Genomic DNA, 15,256 nt, shown 5'->3' with positions numbered 1-15,256 from the left:
CTCTACTTCCTGTTTCCTACTCACCACTTCCTGTTTCCCACAAGCACTTCCTGTTTTCCCTCAACACTTGCTCTGGGCAGGTCTGCTATTCTCTTTGGCCTGACTCCACACAACTGGCGTGGGCATCTCCTCTCCGGACTTGGGGGTGGCCAGATACCCCAGTTGCGCAGGGCTTATCAGGAGTTTGATGGCCTCTGGGCCTGGGGCAGGGCCAGTCACCATCTGAAATGATATGCAGGTGTCATTTAGTCTCCATTCCAGCATCCGGTTTGTTCCCTTCATTGTGGGTAATCGTGAGATGGGATCTTGTTATTTGTTTGTTTACTTATTTCCCATGTAAACTCTCTGAGGGAGGGTCCTTACGTGCTCCATTCATTCAGTTTTTTTTATCCCTAGTGCCTAGTACTGTGCTGGGAATACAGGTGATACTCAATATATATTGTTGAATTAACGTGTGGAGAGATGGAGAAGCTGACACGGGCATTAGGGAGGAGCGCCGAGGTCACCGCCTGACTTGTAACTTGACACTGGCTAGCTGCCCTATCTGGTCTAGGGTAAGTTCTCTCTCCAAAATCCAGTACGAAGAGGAGAGTGCTCTGTTATAGTATGTAGTATATGTATCTTGTAACATGATAGATAGGAAAAATATACTACATTTGGTGTTTGTTGTTGATGGTGCATTTGTTATATCAGATGAACTTACATGAACAACAGGTGTGATTTTTGACAGCAGGATCTCTGTTACCCATTTGGATCAGGCTTCCCTGCTAAGCAACTTTGGGAGAGAGGGTCAGGCCGCGGGGGCAGGCTGGGGGGGCAGTAGAAAGACCGAGCAGAATCAGATTACTCGGGTTCTGTGAATCCCAGATGTGGCAGATCAACTCCAGACGAGCTTCCCATCCTGCTGCCTGGTCCCACTGCGAGACTCTCATCTCCAAGGAACTGCCCGGCGAGAAGGCTGTGTGACCCCTCTCCAGTGCACTGTGGTGGTGGGGAGGAAGGCTGTGGGGAGACCACAGTTTGGCTGAGGCATTTGGCGGGGAGGGGCCAGGGGCCTGCAACTTGCCTCCTTGATGCAGGGGTTCCTGTGTAAGATTCTGTTTGACAAATGCTTCCAATTTAAAAGTTTTCAAACCACAGCCTCTAAAATTCCTTTCCATCTTTGACGTGGTATGGCTTTACAATTATCTATCTCCACTGCACCAGCAGTTTGGGGAGACAGAGCAGCCTCCCGAGAAGCACTGGTGCTATTAGGGCTTGTGGTGGCCATTTTTCTCTCCAAACTCCTAAAGAGTTTTCTTCCTGAATTACTGCCCTGTTTCCCCCAACGCTGCATGTCTGGTGCTGGGGAGGCCATGACTCTGGGTGGGCCAAACTAGGGATACCCCCCTCCCAGAAGCTTCCAAAGTTCCAGGGTCGTTTCTTGGTGTGTTGTTCACGAAGGGCGCGCTGCGAGCAGTGGGGGGTGCTCTTGGGTATTTAGGCGAGGACACTAAGATTCAGAGCAGCCGAATGCTCACACTCGCCTCCCAGGAACGTGGGGTAAACAACTTGGGTTTGGTTCTGAGGCCTGGAGTTACACACCTGCTGCTCTCTCTCTGCTGTTCCTAGTGAGCGGTTCTGCTCGGGACACGCCCAGAGAAGCTCGGCATAGAGGTCACAGGTGGCTTCCATGTGGGGTTTTGATTTTTTCCCAGGTAAAATGGAGTCTCCTCAGATACCATACACATACACCTACCAGACTCTCAGAACACGGCCTCGCTAGCCCCTGGCTCGGCGGCGTCAGCACCATCCTCCCGCTGTCTCTGCCTGGGCCGCTAAGGGGTGGTAGCAGGCGCGTGAAATTCAGCGTTGATGTGCAAGGCTGGAATAAAGCGATTCCCCAGGGCTCAGATCGGCCCGGCCCAAGCTCTCTCCAGAGCCACTTGTGTCCCCCTGGGGCTAAGAGACGGGGATGAAGAATTCTCTGTATTGATGAGTGGCTGTGGGGCAGGGGTCACGGAGCAGCTGGGGAAGTTTAAAACCCAGCCCTCAAGTCAATATTTTAGAAAGGGCCCCATGCCCTTAATTCATGTCAAAATACTCTCACAAACAGTCTTACCTCATCTCTTGCCAAAACGCAGGGGCTGCCTTGGACATATTTATGCCCCTGGGGGATCTCCAGGACACAGTTGTCCTTACAGGCCAGGAGAATACCGCAGCCCTCCGGGCCGCCAGGTTGGGGAGACAGACGGGCCTGTCTTCGGCCTCTGGGGCTCCTGGGACTTGGCCAGATCCTGGGGTGAGATGAGGAACGCGGGGAAGGTGAAGCAAGACGGCTTGGGGCTGGGAGATGAATGGTTCCATCAGTTGACAGGAGCGGAGGGAGATGGGCCGTGGGGCTTGCAAAACATCACATCTTGGCAAAAATACTTTGAAAAACAGGCGATTCCTGGAAAGCAATAATGCTGACAGTGGAGAGCGAGTTTGGGCCCTGCCAAAAAGTGGAGCGGAGCTCTGGTTCAGATGCCGAAGAGCTGCTGAGTCTGAGAACAGGCTGCTCTCTCCCGCTGTCTGCAGGCCTGTTCTGCCATCAGCTCCCTGCTCTGTCTGGAAATACCTGCATGCAGCAGCACCCCCATATCTGCTGTGGAAAACGTGCCTCTCCTTCGGTCAGAACAGCCTGCCTTGGTGCTTGCCCAGCCTGTACCAGTGCCTGCCCAGCCTGCACCCCATGCCTTTCCAGCCTGCACCCCGTGCCTGTCCAGGCCCCTCTGCCGGGCTCCCCTCTGCCAGCCCTCAGCCGTATCTTCCCTGGGGATGCTCAGCCCAGCTGCCACTTTCTCCCCAAAACTTTCCCATGCAGGGCTCGCACTTTGCCCCCCCACTGTGGTCCCCCCATCATTGCCTCTTGTCCTCACCCCCCAACTGCAGTGATTCTGTTTGGGGTCGCTCTAGGTGTCCTACCCAGCACAGTGTCAGCATGTCTCTTGTGAGGGGTCAGACAGTTCTTCAGACCGCGGCACAGAGCCCTGGGAGGCTCTGGCTGCTCCCTGATCCATTTTCACGTGGGCCCCCAGCTTGGGTCTCTGTGTCCTGCGAGGTCAGGCGGAAGATGCCAGAAGAAACGGCGATCTGCAAGTCCAGGAGACAGGCCTCAGAAGGACCCGATCCTATTGCCTCTCGACCTCGGACTTCCAGCTTCCAGACTGGAAGAAGGTCATTTCTGTTGTCGAAGCCGCCCCATCAGTGGTCAGGGGTGTCTGGAGCAGATGAAGTGCTGACCTATGTCAACACAAGCAGCCCCGAATTGTCCTAAGTCCTTGCCTCCCGGGGTCTGTCAACAGCACATCTGCGTTCACCTGAGCCCTGTGCTCTCCCCGGGGTGGGGCCCGAGGCGGAGGACTCCAGAAGCCAGAGCCTACGACCCCTGTGGGGAGCAAGGGGAGCACAGCCTGTTCTTTACGTGCCTGTGAGACCCTCCTGGGGAGGCCGGGGGGGTCGGAGCTGCGCAGCCTGGGGAAGCTGAGCCACTCAGTGTTCTTGAGATGAGTTGGGCTGAGCTGACGGTGGAGAAGGGGGTCTGGAGGCCCCTCTATGGCTCTATGAGCCCCGAGACAGCAGGTAAACCTCCAGCCCCAAACACAAGCAGGCCTGGGGGTGGGCTTCCCCGCCCCCCACTTCCCAGGGGATTTTCATGGGGAATTTTTGCTGAGAGCTTCCTGCGCTGCTGGGGAGAGCAGGGCGCTGTGGGCCTGACCATGAGGCTGGTGGGAGGGCGAGGCTCTCGCTGCCCCTTCCCGCCCCTGCAGCGCCCGAGGAGCTCAGCCGCCAGCCCAGGGCCCTTGGGCGACAGGGACAGTCCCCGAGTCATATGCAAAGATCGTGGCGATGTATTTCAACCGCAGATCTCTAGCTGTGTTTCAGGCAGTGATATTCCCCAGGTGACCCCCTCAGCCGACTGGAAGCTGAACAAGAAAATGTGTGTGTTTCAGAAAACCCCACGATGTGTGCTTCAGACGAGGCCCCCCGAGTGCCGCGTGCGCGCGATCAGATGAAAGCGGCTGACTGGGAGCTACAGAGGCCGTCACTGCTGAAAGGGCTTCTTTTGGTCTTAAAAGGTGTCCTTGAAATTACTCCCAGGTTCTGGCCCCGACCGGCTTCCCAGTCAAACATAATTGGCCGGGTTTAAAGCACAGCTGTGCGGGCTTTGAAGCTGCCTTTCAGAGGTCACCAGCATGTGGGGGCCAACCCGGCGCCGGAGTCCTTGGAATGGAAGGGGGAGCACTTTGGAAAATGCTGTCGGAAGGTAGTGCTGGCAGGTCGGGCGTCTGGAGATGGTGCTCACCTCGCCGGGCTGAGCTGCAGGGACCCTTCCTTCCTGCTTTCTCACCTTGTGTGACTAAGGGCCTGTCTTGGCTGACGGCTGCTGGACGAGGGGTGTCGTCTGTGGCCATGAACAGAGGAAGCTAATAGACTCCCCGGAGACCTGCCCCCTGGCCTGAGCCTCATTAGTGCCTCAGCGTTTCCAGATGCAGGTTGGCCTGGATGCTCAAGGCCCAGCGCCATCTGCTGAGCACGAGCCTCTCCAGTGCCGGCTCCGAGGCGCCTGCACCTCATTGTCTAGGTGCCAAGTGCACACACCGGTGATCACCCCACACATTCCTTTTGTTAGCACCTTCCTTGTTTCTGCCTGTGACCCCACCATCCTCGGGGTCACCCTGCCCTGGAGGAAACCCCAGTCTGCTCTCCCATCTCCCCTCACTGCCCCCGCCTTGGTCCCAGCTCCTCCGGCTCTCAGACTCTGTATTCCTCCACTTTCCTCCTAGCACATCCTTTCTCTTTGGTGGAAGAGTCTCCAAACTGGCTTCCACCTCTCCAGTCTCTCCTGTTCACTTGCTGATTCTCGAATCTCAGTGACCATTAAAAACTGGTTAAAATGTAGCCTCTTGGTCCCATCTCAGGGATCCCCCGAGACCTGTTTTAACCTGCTCCTTGGGGGAGAGGGTCACCGTGGCAGGGGACCATGTTTGCAGAAGTTCTGCCCTTATCTTTCTGGCCCCTGTAGTCAGAGAAGGCTTTCTGGGGCACATCTGTACAGTCACATGTCGCGATGACACTTCAGTCAACAAGGGATCACACAGAGGGCATTGGGCCCAACAGGCTGGGCCACCCAGCCTACGCAAGTAGCAGGCAGTGCTGTGCAGGTTGGCGTGATTGTACTATGGTGTCTGCTCAACAGGGAATCACGGACGTATCCCCATCCCGTCACGGCCTGGTCACCCTGGCTTCAGTCCACTGGCTCAGGATTAGCACCTGATCCCTTTATCTAGGAATCTAAAATTTTCATTAGTGACTCTGTCATGGATGTTGGCTGTGAAGCCAGCATGGCAGCCTCGTGGGCAGTAGCCCCCGACCCCCTGTGTGGGAAGCCCTGGCTGGACTCTGCTGCCGCCCTCCCCGTGGCCAGTCCTGTGGCTTCCGTGGCCGGGGAGAGCTCTGCCATCAAATTATCGCACATCAAGTTACTCAAATTGTTGGCTATTTCTTGCAACCAAAATAACTTTAGTCAATAAAGAAATGTAATGTTTATTTGACCTTGGGTAAATCACTAGCAGGCACAGATTTTTCATTATAACACGAGGATAGTTTTATCTGGGGCGGTTAAGTGAAAGAAAGTACATGAAGTGCTTCAAAAACTGCAAAGTGATAAAATATAAGAGGGGTTATTTGTCTATAGCAAGAAAAGTTTTGTTTTTTTTTTTAAAGATTTATTTATTTATTTATACAAGCACTGGGCACAGTCAGAAGCACAGGAGGGTGAGAGAATTCACCAGAGCCAGAGCAGGGAGCAGAGCAGGCAGAAGGACCGAAGGACACTGCTGAGGGGAGCAGCGGGCGGCAGGAGAGGTCTGCTCGCCATGTGGGACCCTCACCAGGCAGCCGGGGATCGAACCCGTGCTGCAGAGGCTGTGGGACCGCTGCGCCACCGGGGAGGCCCATATAGCAAAAGTTTTAAGAGATCCCTCCAAGTATACAACAGAAGGTTTTCTTTCTTTTATAACATTAACTGCTTTGTGGCCGATTCCTCTCAAGGCAGGACAGTCTCCATAGTTAGACGGTTACTTTCCTTTCTTTTGCGGGATATCTAATACTGGGATTATTCCTGACACTGCAATTACTATGGTGGGGCCTCTCCCAAATCAACTCCAATTTTTATATTATTATGATTACTGCTTGGGGCCACACTTAACAGCTCTGTTTGAGAGTCTGAATCGAGCAGTTTCTTTCTACCTCATCCTATGCAGTGCCGCTCTACCAGACCTCTCACACCCCTGCACTTTTCTGGAATAAGATTGTATTTGTTTGCTAGACCTGCTGTAACAAAGTACTCTAGACTGAGTGGCTTAAAAGCCTGCAATGGATTGTCTCACAGCCTGGAGGCTAGAAGTCAAAGGTCAAGGCGATGGTAGGGCTGGTTCCTTCTGAAGGTTGTAAAGGAAGATCCATCAGTTCCAAGCGTGGCTCTTGGCTTGCGGGCGGCCATTTTCTCCCTGTATCTCCTCACATTGTCTTCCCTCTGCGTTTGTCTCCCCTTTCAATAAGGACGCCAGTCATAGTGGTTTGGGGCACACACTACTGACTTCATTTTAACTTATTATGTCTGTGAAGACCCTATTTCCAAGTAAGGTCACATTCCGAGGTGCTGGAGGTTTAGCTGTCAGCATAGGAATTTGGATCAGAGGGCGAGGGAGGAAGGCATATGATTCCACCTAGAACAAAGATTAATCCTCTAATCTCCCTACATGCATTCTGTTTCTAAAGATCAACATAATTGACCTTAAAAACAAGTGGAAGTATTTATAACGAAATAGTGTCTGTTTCCACAGGGAGATTGTCCAGGCAGGAGTAAGGTTGGAAATACAAAGCCGGGGTCGAGCCCGGGCTCGGCGCCTGCAGCAGGTAGAGCACAGCCTGCCACAGGCAGCTGTGCCGGCGACTCAGACTCGGGGACTCTGCCCTTGGGAACTTGGTACCCAGTGGAAACCCACTCTTCGTAAGCAAAGATCACTCTTTCCTCAATTTACACAGGAATCTCACTTTTGGAAAATGCAAGGTATTTTACAAACTTTCAGGAAGCATTTTGTGTTTGCATGTCAAAGCAGCAGTTTCTAACTACGTGAATCCCCGGTAGAACATTAGACAATCAGACAAGATGTGGGAGAACCCTTCACTCCAGGGGCTGTCTAGATGGTGCAGGAGCTGTGCCTTCTTGGTTCCTGCCAAAGGAGAATCAGCAGGACACCCCTGGTCATTGACACAAATATACCATGCCAGTTTCTAAAATGAGTTTCACCCATTGAAACCACGGGAGGACAGAGGGCTTTGACTAACCCAAGGTGAGCTACCTCAAAGATGATACTGCATGAGAATCAATGGTGTACCCCATGCTGAGGGGATAATGACCGCCTTCCAGCCAGACACCCGGTAACCTCAGCACCTGGGGGGTAGGATGGGACACAGCCAGCAGCACTCTCCAATGCAAGAGTGTGGTTTGAAAGTCCCAACTCTTATTTCTTTTTTTTTAAATTTATTTATTTATACAAGAGCTGGGGTGCAGGCCAGAGGCACGGAAAGGTGAGAGAATTCACCAGAGACAGAGCGGGGAGCAGAACAGATAGAAGAACAGAAATACACTGCTGAGGGGAGCAGCAGGCAAGACAGGAAAGGTCTGCCGTGCCATGTGGGAATCTCCCTGGCTGGCCAGGAATCAAACCTGCGCTGTGGAGGCTGCAGACATCTTCACAGTGCTGCACTCAACCCGCTGCGCCACCGAGGAGGCCCCCCAACTCTTATATCTGATGGTGATATTTCCCAACACAGTGCCTGGTGCACACTGGCATCCAATCCATATTTCATGGGTGATGTTGGATGACTGTTTCAAACTGGGGTTGGATGCCACGAAGTTAATTCCTTTATTTTACATCTCTTTATTCATTAATATTTTCATTTGAAAAGACCTCCCAAAACAAGTGTCAGAGAGGTGAGGAAAAGTACCCTTATTATTCTGTTGGTGGGAATGTGAACCGGTGCAACCACTATGGAAAACAACCTGATTTACCTTAAAGAAATGAAAGCAGAAATACCTTCTGACCCAGCACTCCTATTCTTGGGCATCTACCCACAGAATATGAACCACCAGCACAGTGTTCACAGCAGCGTTATATGATAGCCAGGGCATGGAGGCAGCCTAAATGCCCATTGGTAGGTGACTGGTTTAAGAAGATGTGGTACCTACACACTGTGGAGTATTATACAGCCAGAAGAAAGGAAGAAATTCAGCCATTTTCAATGAAATGGAGGGAATTTGAGAGTATTGTGTGCAGCAAAGTCAATCAGAATGATAAAAATAAATACTGGACATTCACACAGCAGACAATTCCATAATGTAAAAGCACTTTCAAAAACCAGTGGGCATTAATAAAAATCCAGATGGCGCTGAAGTTAGGAGGGAGGGAGAGGGCATGGGACAGGGCAGCACAAGGAAAAGCTGCGTGGAAACAAAAGAAATGTAAGGGATTCATACATGAAAACCTCACATGCTCGACTTTTCTGCTTTCTGTTTTCTGGTTTACCTTTAAATCATTTATCTGATTAAAAACATTTTCATATGGAACTAGGAGCATACCGACATGGTGCTAATTCCTGGAAAGATCCAGCTGGCAAGAGACAATTCCTGAATTTGAAGACTGTACAGTCTAATAAGGGAGAGACACAGATGGCAGGTATATTCCAATGCAGTGTGAATTAGTTATTGGGGCACCCCACCCAGACTAAGATATGGGCTATGATAAGGAAATTCTGGTATCAGGGTGGCAGCAGGGGTGCTCCAGAGAGTCAAGTACCCCATGGTTCTACTTTCCATGGGAATAGAAGAGGGTGGGGAGATGGAGGAAGAATCCAAGTTTCCGAATAGAAGACAGGTCATGGGGTCAGACCTGGGATGTCCACTTGGGTCCTGTTCTAGATCTTGGTCGCACTGAAACCAGTCCACACCTGGAGCTCTCAAGATCTCTGCCCCAATTATACCCCCTTTCTTCTTCTTCTTTGGTCTCCCTTCTTTACTCTGTCTTGTGGGTATAAACTCCACCCTGGCAGTGGAGAACACTCAAGGGTTTCAGATCCTGGGAGCTCAATCTGACTCAAGCTTTGAAGATGCTGATCCTCTTGGGAGTAGCAATAGGCTCCTGGCCCCTAGACAGCCCGTTGGACCCATCTCGCCTGTAATGGGATTTGCTGTTCTCTGTAATGCTTCCTCTGTGGAGTGGGTGAGGACCTGTGCCCACCTCCCATCTGTCTTCTCCTTGCTGCCCATGATCCCAGCTGCCGTCACCATCACGGATGTTTTCATCCATGTCCAACCTTCCAACCAGAACCTCTGGATCCAGCTTGAATCTGGGGACAGAGACATGCTTAAATGCACTCCTAATGTCAACAAGAAGAATAGAATTAAACAAAAAGTTTCTGAGTGGGGTCCAGAACCTCAATAAAACATCTTTGTACTGGAGCTTGGAAGATTTTGATGATGGGAACAAATGGGAAAAATGTGGTCCCCACTCACCCTCTGTGAATCTGAAGGCAGCATAAACACTTCCAGGCATTGTTTCTAGCCAGGGAAAGGGCCTAAGTAGTTGTCTGGAGCCAAAGGCTGTCAGGAGTAATAAGAAAACCCTTTAAGTGAGTTTTCTCCATCTGTTTAGTTTCTTATCCTGAAAAAGGAATAAAAAATATAAATAAATGATTCAGAGAAATGTCACATGCAGTTACCTCCACCAGGGAAAAATAAACAAAGCTTCACTTCATTAGGAAGGTTCTTCTGTGACCGGTGCCTTCTGGTGCATGCCTTTCCAGGCCGGAGATCTTCAGCCTTAAGAGTTTCCAAGCTGAGTCGCTTAAGCTCATCTGTGGCTAACATTTGGCTGCAGTCGTCATCCAGGCCCTTCCGTAGGGGTGTCTGTCTCCCTGGGTATCTCCCTTTCTCCTCATTGTCCAAAGATGAAATCAGACTAAGAGGGACTTCTGGGTGGCCTACAAGATGAGACGTCAGGAGAGGTCTGAGCCTGAAGGTTATGTTGGCGGAGAAAAGTGGGCACTTATCTGGGGGTGTCCACACCCATCTTCCATTTTTTTTTTCTTTACCAGCTGAGCTAAGAGCTTCTAGTCCCCCACTACTTTCCCTGGAGAAACAGGGCCCCAGCTGGCTAACACTTGGATGTCCCATGCTCTTGGCTGATTCTGCTTTATATCAGAGCAAACCAAAGCAAGTTTGGACCCTTAACTTTAAAAATGCATTTCTCCTAAGAGGAGGCATGTGCTTGCACTCATCAGCCTCCAACTAAGCTTGTAGGCTTATAGCGAGATCAGAAAAATTGATCATTCAGCAGTCCCCATAAAATTGTTCTTTAAAAATGCTCTCTGCCCAGTTCTGAGCCCAGAGTTGGGTATTTGGTGAACAGGATTTGGACAAGGTGAGGGGCAATTACTTCCAGACTGAGATTATATGTTCCCACCTCCATCCAAAGTAGATAAGCAGACCACCTCAATTTTTCTGTTTCCAGAACGTTCTTTTTCTCTTTTTCCTTTCATTCTCTTTTATCTTGGAGAAGAGAAGAATCTGTGTCTTCATCGCTACAGAAAAGCTCTAACCCATGTCTCTGTTACAGCTGCTCCTTTCTCATTTGGAATCTTTTCCCAGCAATTTATTCCATTTTTTAAATTTCTCCTTCTCCACTGCCATCTTCATTTTTGTCTACAAATGCCTTTGACTTTGACTTTACATCTCAAACTTGCCTTGTTTAAAATGGCATTTTAAAAAATTTTACAAAACTAGTCCAGTGGAAAAACATTCCTTCAAGCAGCTGAGGTCATTTTTGATTCATCTGTCTTCCTTGTGTATCTTACATTCAGTCCTTCACTTCCATGATCCATACAACAAAATCCACTTCAGTTCCTTACTATTTGACATCGGGAATACCAATAACAACAACTGTCTATCAAGTGTTTACTGTTTACCAGGCACTGTACTGTATGTTTTATGTGCATTACCTCACTTTTCACCTAAATCTTACGAAGCACTTTTTATTATCCACTTTTTTCAAATGGGGAAATTGAGTCTTGGTCAAATTAAGTAACTTTCCCAAGGTCAGTATAGTTGACAACTATAAGGGCCAGGATTTATACCCAGGTCTGCTGACCCCACAGCCCAAGCTCTGAACTAGCCTAAGAATTGACTCTAGACAACCATGTGGTTGTTTCTTAATTGGTCTCCTAAACACACAGGTCCTCCTGTGTTTCCTCTGGCATGATCACCAGAGTGATCTCCCCAGCATTCCAATGGGACTGTTCCTTCCCCTTTAAAACTTTTCACTGGCTCTTCATTGCCTACAAGATCAACTACAAACGCCATAACTTTGCATTCCAAGTCCCAGCGCCACCAGGAGGCTCACACCTCTCTTCTTCGGGAAAACTCCTTCTAGGCACTATGTTTGGAAATCTTATCTCTCCTCCAAAGTCCAGGGCCAGTGTGATCTCCTCTATGGGATACATGGTGAGCCCACTAGTTGGAAGGGTCATGCTCTTTGCTTCAACTCCCATTGTGCTTTAGTTGGTCCCTTTCACAGTGTCTGTGCTCTGAGTTGATTCATAACATGATTGTTTGCATCTTTTTTTTTGGCTGTGTTCTCAAGGTCAGGGATATGTCTATTTTTACAGCCCTTAAATCTGTCAAAATGTCTCACACTCAAAAAAATGTATTAATTATGTCAACATTAATTGCTGTGTCAGATTGCACAAGTATCAGTAGCACAAGTATCCGTTGCACAAGTATCAGTATCTCTGCTCTGCTCTGCTCCACAGAGCCATTCAGGAGGCCAAACTCAATGAGACGTCACCATCTTTAACAAGTGGCTTCTAATTTTGCTTTGGACATTGATATCCAGGCAGCAGATGCAGAAAGCAGGGAAGATTTGATCCTTATGCCATGTGGTCTCATATCCCATTCAGCAATGAGTTGCTATGTTAAGGGATGAGTGGGCATTCTGAGCATGAAGGGTGACAGCGGCCCTGGCATTCAAGGCCATATGACAAATTGCTAGTGATGTAAGCTGAAGTTAAGAGGGTTTACAGTTTAAAGCTTACATCATTTACAATTTGTTTTAACAAAAGTTTAACAAAACAAGCCTCCTGAAAGTGGACTGGTGGCTTTACATGAACCTGTAAAGGAATTGCTGGTTGCAGATAAAAACATTATTGAAAACCGTGGTGAGTTACTTGAAGCACCTTCTCTTGAGTTAAGCTCACTTTCTTTTGCCACATTATGAGGCAAAATAATGATAATCTAATCAGTGTTGCCAACATGTTGCCCTCAAAATTAGAGTGTCCAAAAAATGTGCTAGGAATATGAATTTGCATCATCTACCATGAAAGAAACTCAAGCTAAATGCAACTTGGGTTATCGACTAAAGCTGGTATGAAGTCAACACTGTTTGTAAAACATTAAAACACTTGTTCAGAAGATGAAGGTAAATGTCTACCTTTGACTGCTTAGAGCTGGTCACTCCTCAATCTGGTACTTTACAAAGATCACAATAAATTTGATGATCCATGTTTAGAAGCCCTCTAGAAGTTTCTTACTGAATGGTAAACAGAAGAACGCTCCACCTTATAAAAGGAACACTAGTTATTTCTGTTGTAGAGAACAGCTGTAAAATAATATACAGAAATCAGATTGATGACTAAACTAAAATGCATTCCTTTGCCTGCAAATAGTGTTGGAAGATGCCTTGAAAGCATCACTGAAGATTTGAAGAAATGAGTCTTTGGAGAAATGATCGGTGTGGGAGAGTTCCCATATGGTGGGGCTGAAGTGCAGATGTTTCTGACATGTGTCAGCCTATGGAATTCTTTCATTCTGCTCAGTAATGAAATCCATCCAAGACCAGTTTCTCTCTGAACTTCTAAAAGAAGGATGGACTGGAGATGATATTTTTAATGCTACGTGACTTTGGGTAACCAGAAGTGTTTTATGAGAAAACAGTATTCATGCCATCTTTGACAAGGTAGCCAATTTGACCAGAACATAAAAGGAACCTTAGGGTAACCCCACAGAGATGGATTGGAGGATGACTTTCATTAACTATTCTCTTCACAGGCAAACTAATATTTGGGAGAATTTGCAAGTGGAGGGCATACAGTTTTCGAGGATGATATTGATGAGGCTATTACTATTAAAACATACTATTACAATAGAACAACACAAAAACCCTTAAAATATACAAGAATCTTTATTCTGTAAAGAAAGAGGAAGTAATTGGGAACAGATTTTGTATTACACAGAGGTCCGGTGGCTGCCTGTGGTAAAATCCTTAAAAGAGTTGCCCAACTTAGAAAGAAGCTTCCAGTTTCTTTCTCCAAAGATCACGTCGCAATTTCAGTGTCTGTGGCATGTGGCTGTCAGTGGCCTGCTAGCTGGCAGATATATCTGAAGGAATAAATAGAATCTGTAAAAGTAAAGACAATATTTGAACCTGCGGTAAGAATGTTACCGGTGCTGCTGGGTCAGTAATCGGTGGAGAGAGCATTTTGAAAGCAGATGTTTGGAAAGATTCCCTGACTACATAGCATCGTTGAAAATGATGTGTTACTTATAAAACTCCTATCTGCACATTTTTGGAAAATGTAAATATTTTTAACCTGTTCAAAAATCTTCCAGAGGAAGTATTTGGCAAGATGTTAACCTATTTTTAAAACATTACAAAGTCAATGTTTTCTGATTAGATGCTAAGAAAATCGTATCAGGACAGGAAAACGGAAACTCATAAGTGTGGTGTGACGAGAAGCCTGGCCTCAGGGAGTGTGGAGGGTTGAATGACAAGCACCCCGGCCGGGAAGCCCTAACACACCACATCTTCGACTTGGTTCTTCTGTTTGAGCAGCAACAGTTTCAGCCATGAGGGAAGACAACCACATCTGTAAAACCAGACTTGTTGACGCACAAGCTATAAAGCTAAGACTGGCACAAGGATGACTGTATTAATCACCCCTCTCATTATATATGTGGGTTTTTAAAAAAGATTTTATTTATTTATTTATTTATGCAAGAACTGGGGTACAGGCCAGAAGTATGGGGGTGAGAGGATTCACCAGAGACAGAGTGGGGAGCAGAACAGGCGGATCTACTGAAATACACTGCTGAGGGGAGCAGCGGGCGAGGCAGGAGGGGTCTGCTGCGCCATGTGGGTCAGCTCCCTGGCTGGGGATTAAACTGGTGCTGCAGTATCTGCTGATAACTTCATAGTGCTGCTTAACCCCTTGCGCCACCAGGGAGGCCCAAAATATGTGTTTTTAATTTCCCTTTCCCTGCCCTTCCATATCCTGAGACAGGTGAGTGAAGACACATCATTCAGTCTCTAAAATTCCTAGGCATGTGACCCTGAGTCCCTTGGCATTGTCCCCAGGTGCCTGCACGGGTCATGAGCAGTGACACAGTTTCAGAAGGCTTGAGGAATTTGACCCTAGATGGGCTTCCAAATGGGGGCAACACGTTGTCATTTTTAATAAGCCACCCACCAGCTGACCTGTGCAGAATTGAAATTTGAGCGACACCTGAATTGTGATAAACTGGTTAAGGAGACCCACCCAGTTATGGCTTCTCCTCCCAGTCTACTGTGTCTCCACCCTGTAACATCACTCTGTGGGGACAGACATCTCAGCCAACATCCCCCCTCGATTGACAGTGCCCAGATCCACCAGCGACACAACAAAATGCCAACTAACAATCTTTTCTCCTCCTCTCTCCACTTTCCTCAGTTAAGCTTCTTTCAGAAAATGATTTAACTCCATCTGTCCTCCAAATTCCTGCCATTGTGTTCTTGTTTCCCTGACAGGGACTGGAGAGAGGTTTGCCATTCTGGAATCTTGAAACTTTGCCCTAATTAATCATGGATCTTTGAACAGTTCAGTTAAAACCATCTGCTTTCATTCTGAATCTTCTTATAACCTAGAGATTTTTATTTCCTGGGTCTTTTGTCATTTTCCTTATGGCTTTTTATGAAAAGTCCACCTTGAAGCTACCGAAGAGTTTCCTCTTACCTTCCCTGGTAGGAGAATGGAGTGCTGTGCTATGTGGACATACAGGGTCATGACAGTAGACCGCTGATTTGTGAGCATTGATCATGGCCTGGGTGGTGGGCTGACCATTTTACATTATTTAATTTAA

At 48.2% G+C, this 15,256-nt stretch overlaps 1 protein-coding gene and 1 long non-coding RNA gene across 5 annotated transcripts in view; both read left to right on the top strand.

Moving 5' to 3' along the window:
- The window catches only part of KCNE2 (potassium voltage-gated channel subfamily E regulatory subunit 2), a 131,204-nt gene that overhangs the window by 71,170 nt on the left and 44,778 nt on the right, over positions 1-15,256 (top strand). The window lies entirely within an intron of this gene.
- LOC119257215 (uncharacterized) lies at positions 41-1,120 on the top strand. 2 transcript variants are annotated; one of them, XR_008553754.1, is made up of 3 exons: positions 41-80; positions 397-554; positions 868-1,120. It is a non-coding gene; the product is annotated as an uncharacterized LOC119257215 (long non-coding RNA). The 2 variants fall into 2 exon arrangements; XR_005127977.2 differs by having other exon boundaries at positions 47-267.

The sequence above is a fragment of the Talpa occidentalis genome, unplaced genomic scaffold (assembly GCF_014898055.3).
Source record: "Talpa occidentalis isolate TD23 unplaced genomic scaffold, MPIMG_talOcc4v2.1 talOcc4.4, whole genome shotgun sequence".
Taxonomy (NCBI): domain Eukaryota; kingdom Metazoa; phylum Chordata; class Mammalia; order Eulipotyphla; family Talpidae; genus Talpa; species Talpa occidentalis.
This window is presented reverse-complemented; position numbering and strand designations above follow the sequence as displayed.